The sequence below is a fragment of the Etheostoma spectabile genome, unplaced genomic scaffold (assembly GCF_008692095.1).
Source record: "Etheostoma spectabile isolate EspeVRDwgs_2016 unplaced genomic scaffold, UIUC_Espe_1.0 scaffold00018990, whole genome shotgun sequence".
Classification (NCBI taxonomy): domain Eukaryota; kingdom Metazoa; phylum Chordata; class Actinopteri; order Perciformes; family Percidae; genus Etheostoma; species Etheostoma spectabile.
The window spans coordinates 140,782-148,985 of NW_022604608.1; the positions used below are offsets into that span (position 1 = coordinate 140,782).

At 42.4% G+C, this 8,204-nt stretch overlaps 1 non-coding gene across 1 annotated transcript; it reads right to left on the reverse strand.

The window, feature by feature from the left end:
- Nucleotides 1–642: 642 nt before the first annotated feature.
- Nucleotides 643–714, reverse strand: trnaa-ugc (transfer RNA alanine (anticodon UGC)). The gene has a single exon. It is a non-coding gene; the product is annotated as a tRNA-Ala (tRNA).
- Between the last annotated feature and the right edge of the window lie 7,490 nt (nt 715–8,204).

Sequence of the window (8,204 nt, forward strand, 5' to 3'; positions counted from 1 at the left end):
GAAGATTTTCAGTTTTTTTCATAGATAGACATAGACTTATCTTTATTAATCCTTTTGGGATGACTGTGATGTGGTTTGCTCTCACTCTTAAGGAATGCCATTTAATGTCAGCAGGAATCGAACCTGCGCGGGGAGACCCCAATGGATTTCTAGTCGATTGCCTTAACCACTCAGCCACAACAACTTGAAAAGCATATATCTGTTAGCACAAATGTTCATAAACTTTTCAATTGGTTAGTAGTAGTTACCAGACACGGGCAAAGTGCAAACCGTAGTGCACTGCCTGTGTCTGTGGACCCTCGTGGAGGCAGCTTGATTGATTGATAAAGTCCCTTATTTGTACCATAAAAGAGATCTAATATTTTTTCAAATCAGTGGGGCAAGTAACCTTTCTGGCTAATCTTGACAAATAAAGCAAGTAACCACACAATGAAAACTACTGCGATGGCTGGGAATCAAACCCAGGTCAACTACTTGGAAGGTAGCTATGCTCACTACTATACCATCACTGCTCACTGCAAATCTTGGTCATTGAGACTGATTTTTGCATTGATTACCATGAACACAAAGAGATAGCCTTTTAATACTTTTCTCTTTCAGAATAAGAGCTTTTTGCAGCTCTTTGACAGACTGGAGACCTGTTGGAGATGCCGGGGATTGAACCCGGGGCCTCATACATGCAAAGCATGCGCTCTACCACTGAGCTACATCCCCTGCTTTTTTTCTCTCATCTCCAACCGGATATTTCTGAGCAAAGGCTGCGTGTTTATTCTGGAAATGTCTTGTGACATTTGACTTTTTGTTGTTAGCTAGTTTGTCATTACATTTTAGGCACACTGGTAAACCAGTCTCGTCAGCAGTGAAAGCAAATGAATCTGCCCACGTAGCATTGAACGTCCTGTTTTCATCACATACTTTTCTTTTCTTTGAATTCTCCATAGTTGGCCTACCTGGGGTCAAAAAGTTTAAAAAAAAAAACACTCACTGGCGGGTGTCGCACATTGTGACGTGTATTAAGAGCGACAACAACAACAAAAAAATAATAATATTAAAATATCTAAATATTTTAGAAGTTACAAGATCGCCATAATCTTCCTAGAATTACATTTTGAACATGAACAAACTAAAATAAAATACATTTTAATTAAATACTCATTAATTATTTTCAAAAGCTGAGGAGGAGCATCAAAGAGCCGCATGCGGTTCCTGAGCCGCGGGTTGCCTACCCTTGGTCTATGGGTATGATTCTCCCTTAGGTTGCGATAGGTCCTGGATGAGACCACTTTGCATAGAAATGGAAGCATGGATTGAATAATCTGGTTTATTTATTGAGTGTGATGGAAAAGAGTGTCATTGCCCCCGCAAATTCATCACGATTTTACTATCACTTTTTACTGACAAAATCAAGTCTGTGTTTTGGTAAAAAAAATGGTATCAAATGTTTCCTGTTGTCAAATGATATTGGAAAACTGAATCATTCAGTGGAGCCATGAAAAGACCCCATGCCAATCTACCTGACCATAGTCTTTCAAGTCAGTGACAAATCCAAGCTGCATTTCCTTTTTCAAGCTGCATTTCCTTTTTACCAATATTCAATTTCCAATTATGGCAAAAGTAGTCTGTCGTCCAATAGATGGTGGAAACTAGGCTTTTCTGCTGTCACTTCTGACCGAAAAATTCAAGTTCAAATGTTGGTAAAATGTTTTGCTTCTAAAGTAGTCTTTCGTCCAATATAATCAGACAGCTCAATCTGGCAGTGGAGCCATAAAAACACTACATGCCAAACAAACTACTTAACAATTGCCTTTTGAGTCACTGACTGGTCACATTTACTTGATGGAAAATTGCTGATAGAATAATTTTATGTGTCTCGTTGGTCTAGGGCTATGATTCTCACTTTGAGTGTGAGAGGTCGCGGGTTCAACTCCCGGACGAGCCTTGAAGCAGGGCACTGTTCCAACCATAATCTGTACTTTAAAATCCAGTTTATGTTAAATTAACCCAGATTAGGAGCCAGCACAATTGTAGTACAGCATGTTGGCAATTTTTCATATCCTGCTTCAACAACATGCTACAAAAACAACTGAGAAAAAAATATAAGGAACAAACAAGCAGGACATGACTCTCCTTGTTCATTGGTCTAGGTTTATGATTCTCGCTTATGGTGTGATAGGTCCTGGATGAGACTACTTTGCATAGAAGGGGAGGCATGGATTGAATAATCTTGTTATTTATTGAATGTGATGGAAAGAGAGTGTCATACGTGACGCAAATTCATCAAAATACTACTATCACTTCTTAGCTTTCCAGCCGCTGCGTTTATCAATGTACGATCATTCTTACGCTCTGATTGGCGTGATACGAACGTTTCATTAATATCACGTAAATCCTGTCGTAAGAGGATTTCTGCGCTCATATCTAGCCCACCTCTTTTTTTTGTTTCATGTTATGTCTTGGCAAGAAGTATTATGCTTTTGGGTCGTCCGTCCAGCTCTACATCTGAATCAGAAATTCTTGATTGATCCCTGAAGGGAAACTCTGGAAAAAATCTTCTTCTTCGAGCCGGATTTGAACCAGCGACCTAAGGATTTCAGCTACATGCCTCTACAGTCCTCCACTCTGTGCAGTGACGTGGTGCACTGCAGCACAGGTGCCCCTCAGGGTACGGTGCTCTCCCCCTTCCTTTTCACCTCTACACCTCGGACTTCACACACAACACCACCCACTGCCACATCCAGAAGTTCTCTGATGACACAGCCGTTGTTGGTTGTGTCTCTGAGGGAACGATCTGGAATACAGGTCGGTTATCAAGGACTTTGTCAGCTGGTGTGAGCTCAACCAGCTTCAGCTTAACACCAGCAAGACAAAGGAGATGATAGTCGACTTCAGGAGGAAAACATCCCCCTTCTCACCGGTGAGCATCCAGGGATTGGACATTGATGTAGTGGAGAGCTACAAATTCCTGGGTGTTCACCTAAACAATAAACTGAACTGGACTGATAACACCCAAGCACTCTACAAGAAGGGCCAGAGTCGCCTCCATCTGCTGAGGAGACTCAGGTCCTTTGGAGTGTGTAGGACTCTCCTCAGGACCTTCTATGACTCTGTGGTGGCCTCTGCCATCCTCTACGCTGTGGTCTGCTGGAGGGGGGGCAGCTCGGACCGGGACAGGAGCAGACTCAATAGACTGATCCGGAGAGCGAGCTCTGTCCTGGACTGTCCTCTGGACCCCATAGAGGAAGTAGGGGAGAGGAGGATGTTAGCCAAGCTGACATCCATCATGGACAACACCTCTCACCCCCTACATGACACTGTGGGTCCCTGAGCAGCTCCTTCAGCAGCAGACTGATACACCCACGGTGTAAGAAGGAGAGGTACCGCAGGTCCTTCATCCCGGCCGCTGTCAGACTCTACAACACCTGCTCTACCTGATAGTGTTGTAGTTTCTGTTCCTGTTTTTCTCCCATCTACATCACACACTTTCTGTTTATCTTTAATATTGGTATTTATATTATTTTATTACAAGTACTTACTTTTCAATATTTATGGTCTCAGGTTAATATAATTTAAATTATGCTACGACTCTTGCTTCTTTGCTCTAATTACACATTCAACTTAACTTAATTTTAACGTCACTTACACCGCAATATTGTTTCTCTTATCATGGCAACCGCACTTTAAAATTCCTTTTGTTTGACGGCATTTTACTTACTCAGTCTACCATATTTTCATTGTCTATTTCTTGCCTGTATTTCTTGCCTTGTATTTCTTGCCTTGTATTTCTTCGTGCTTACTTGTTTGTGTGTTATTGTTTTGTTTTTCTGTTTTTTGCTGTTGCTGCTATGCTGCTACTTGTAACGACAGAATTTCCCCGTCGTGGGATAAATAAAGTATAATCTAATCTAATCTAATCTAATCCCTACAGAGATAGACCTTTAGTTAAAGAGTAAGATCCTTTTAGTTTAACATGAATCAGCCCCGAAATCACCATCACCAAACCACCAGACTCCATGTAAATAATCACTACTTTTAGCGTTTATAGAGCAGCATATCTCCACCAGACTCAATGTAAATAATCACTACTTTTAGTGTGTATAGAGCAGCATATCTTCACCAGACTCCATGTAAATAATTACTACTTTTAGCGTGTACAGAGCAGCATATCTCACCGACTCCATGTAAATAATCACTATTTTAGTGTGTATAGAGCAGCATATCTCCACCAGACTCCATGTAAATATCAGTACTTTTAGTGTGTATAGAGCAACATATCTCCACCAGACTCCATTTAAATAATCACCACTTTTAGCGTGTAAAGAGCAGCATATGGTTACATTTATTTCAGCTTGAATGTGTGATACACCCTTAAGGGATAACATAATAACCAGCGTAGCGTTAGTACGAATTTCAAATTTATTGGTAAGCAATATTAACGTAGCGGGGAAACAAAGAAAGCGGAACCAATGTGCGGGGATCGGTACACCACGGTGCCCAGCTGACGGACACTCTTTGGAGATGAGGATGGCGGTTTGTTTTCTCTCACTCACTGATGCCGTAATTCTGCTTTCCAGGTTGGTACTCGGTAAAATGACAAACGACGGTTTCCTTCTGACGTGCGTATGGTGTACTGAAGCTGTGGGGGGTTAGTTATGGAGGTTATGATGTGTAAAGCGAGCTACAGAGCCGCGTTTGTAACCGGAAACGGGTTTCGTAAACAATAGAGCTCGCGGCTAGCTAACAGGTGTGTATCGGGGTGGGATCATAGACAGCTAAAGAAATGGACGGAGACCAGTGAAGTCTTGAGAAGCTCTTTCCCGGTGATGCTGAGCGTTACTGCGCAGCCTCCAACTGAGCTTGAAGACGTAGATGTGGACGTGAGCAACCTGTCTGAAAGCTGTAAGTCTTCTGGTAGCTGTGCAAGACAAATCTCAATCATTCCAATCAGCAGAGATGGAGAGGTATGTATATGTTAGGAGATACATAGACACAGGCTAATTACTGCTAACTAACATGCTAGTTAGCATTAACATAGGCACAGACTAATTACTGCTACTATCATGCTAGTTAACATAGACACAGTCTATTTACTGCTACTAACATGCTAGTTAACATTAACATAGACACAGGCTCATTACTGCTAACATGCTAGTTAACATTAACATAGAAACAGGCTAATTACTGCTAACAACATGCTAGTTAACATTAACATAGACACAGGCTTATTACCGCTAACTAACATGCTAGTTAACATTAACATAGACACAGGCTAATTATGCTAACTAACATGCTAGTTAACATTAACATAGACACAGGCTAACTACTGCTACTAACATGCTAGTTAACATTAACATAGACACAGGCTGATTACTGCTAGCTAACATGCTAGTTAACATTAACATAGACACAGGCTAATTACTGCTAACTAACATGCTAGTTAGCGTAGGGTTGTGTGTGTGATTCTGGGTGCTGGTGCTTCCATTCCCTGGTAATGAGTTATTTTGTGGTTTTTAACGTATCCTGACAGGATTGTTAATGTTAAATGTTGTTTAACTCTTAAAGGGGAGTCCTCCTAAAAGTTGTACAGAGTATTAGTAGGAATGTATTATAAGTTGAACTATTATCTCCAGGTGTATGATGGCTCATGTTTTGACTCTGAAGTTGTTTGAATATTATTTCCAGCCAAAGAGGGTTTATGATTTCCATGATGACATTAGTATAATGGAGGAGTTTTGGAGGTAGAAAGATAGATATATATTATTATTGAAACGGTCAGTAAGGGTGATATTTATGTTGGTAAGGACGAGACTACTTCTGGGAATTTGAGTGTGGAATTTGCCCACTGAAAAATGGGGAGTAAAGAAAATGGTGTTCCGGTTCTTAAATTGAAGTGAAACATGTTTCCACGAGGGGAATGTTGTTGTTTGAGGACTGTTTTATGCTTTGTGTTTGGGAGAATTTGTAATAACGAGATTTGGAGACGAGGACGGCGGTTCGTTCTCTCACTCACTAACTCCGTGATTCTGTTTTTCCAGGGTTCTCCTATGAGAGTTAAGTAGTGAACCCCAATCAAGAAAAATCATTGGTTACCCCGGTTACTCAATTTGAACCTCCCACCCCTCTTTGGGGCAGACGTCAAGCTGGCGACCAGAAAGAAGGAGGAAGAGGAGGAGCTTGTAGCAGTGAAGGAGGAGAGGAGGAGGAGCCTGTAGCAGTGAAGGAGAAGAGGAGGAGGAGCCTGCAGCAGGAGTGAGGAGGAAGAGGAGGAGGAGCCTGCAGCAGTGAAGGAGGAAGAGGAGGAGGAACCTGCAGCAGTGAAGGAGGAAGAGAAGGAGGAGCCTGCAGCATTGGAGAGGAAGAGGAGGAGCAGCCTGCAGCAGTGAAGGAGGAAGAGGAGGAGCAGCCTGCAGCAGTGAAGGAGAAGAGAAGGAGGAGCCTGCAGCATTGGAGGGGAAGAGGAGGAGCAGCCTGCAGCAGTGAAGGAGGAAGAGGAGGAGCAGCCTGCAGCAGTGAAGGAGGAAGAAGAAGATAGTATGTGGTGGAGAAGGTCTGGACCGCAGAGTGGTGAAGGGAAGAGTAGAGTTTCTGCTGAAATGGAAGGGTTCTCGAGTAAGTATGAGTCTAGAATATAATAATTGGTGATTTTGGTCCTGACTATATATATATATATATATATATATATATATATATATATATATATATATAATATATATATATATATATACATACACACACAACACACACACACACACAAAGCACACACACAGCATCACATCATTTGATTCGGCATTCTCAAGAGTTGAATGTTTGGTATTTTGACACTAAGGTGCAGACCCTCAAAATAACCTACACCACCATGGCAACAGATAAAAGGATAATCCAAATAGCAGCTAGAGTGAGAATGTATTCCCTAAAAAACAAAGTGTGAGGAGATGTTCTTCTGTCTGCACTCACCTTTCCAGTGAGGAGACACATGGACCGCAAGACAACCTGGACCTGGACCTGATCACCGAGTACCTGCAGAAACACGAGGAGGAGGAGAGAAGAAGGAAGAAGGAGGGCAAGAGGAAAGGTGTCAGGGAGGCTCGGGCGCTCAGAGAGCGAGAGAGCAAGAGGAAGAGAAGAGGTAAGTGAAAAGGAAAGAGGATTACTCCAGGACTAAAGAGACCCAGGAATCTAATCCACAATATTAAATGAATGACACACGACGCTTTCACACACCTAATCACAGAGACACACAAGAGAGACACACAGAGCAGACACACTCACAGAACACAAGCAAACACACCGAGAGAGAGAGACCCACACACACACAACACACACACCCACACACACACACACACCAGACACACAGAGAGAGACACACGTGCACCAGAGAGAGAGAGAGAGAGAGATAGTCTTGATAATATTACTGTTGCTGTGTTTCTTATTGCGTAGCTGATAGATTTTCAGATTGTTAATATGACTTGTGCAGCCTCCATATTCAGGTTGTTGATGTTTAGGTTGGTTCCTAGCAACGGGTAATCACCAGTAAACGACCATCCTGTGGAGCCATGTGCTTCTGTTTAAAGGTGTATTACACTGTTTGCTCCGTTATGGATGTGTGTGTTGTAATAGATGAGGCTTATTCTCAGTTTGTTTTACTGAGCAACATGTTCCAGTGGTTTCCTCTGTTGGTTTTATTGTTGTGCATCGTCATGGTAACAGTTCTTCTGACACGCTAATCAGAAATGGGGACTGACGCACGTTGGCTGCCGCTCACAATACAATTGTTGAACTCATCATGCTGTTGTGTTGATGATGGAGAAACGATGAACGCACATCCCACCAAACCGTCACCGCCCGGAGACGGCTTTGAAACGCAGATACCAAATTCAAGTTAGATGATTTCAGATGTCAGATGTTTATTCAATTAAATTGTATTTTTATATCGCCCAATCACAACAACAGTTAATCTCACTGCGCTTTCCATAAAGACCAGGTCTAGACCGGACTCTGGGATGTTATTTACAGAAACCCAAAAATTCACCAAGTGCAAGCTCTAGGCCACAGAGGCAAGGAAAAACTTCTTTTAAGAGGCAGAAAACTGGAGCAGAACCATGGCTCATGGTGGGGGGGCATCTGCCTCGACCGGTTGGGGGTGAGAGAGAGAGACAGACAGAGAACAAAGAAGAGAGAGAATTGTAGCAGAGGTGTCGAGCAGGAAC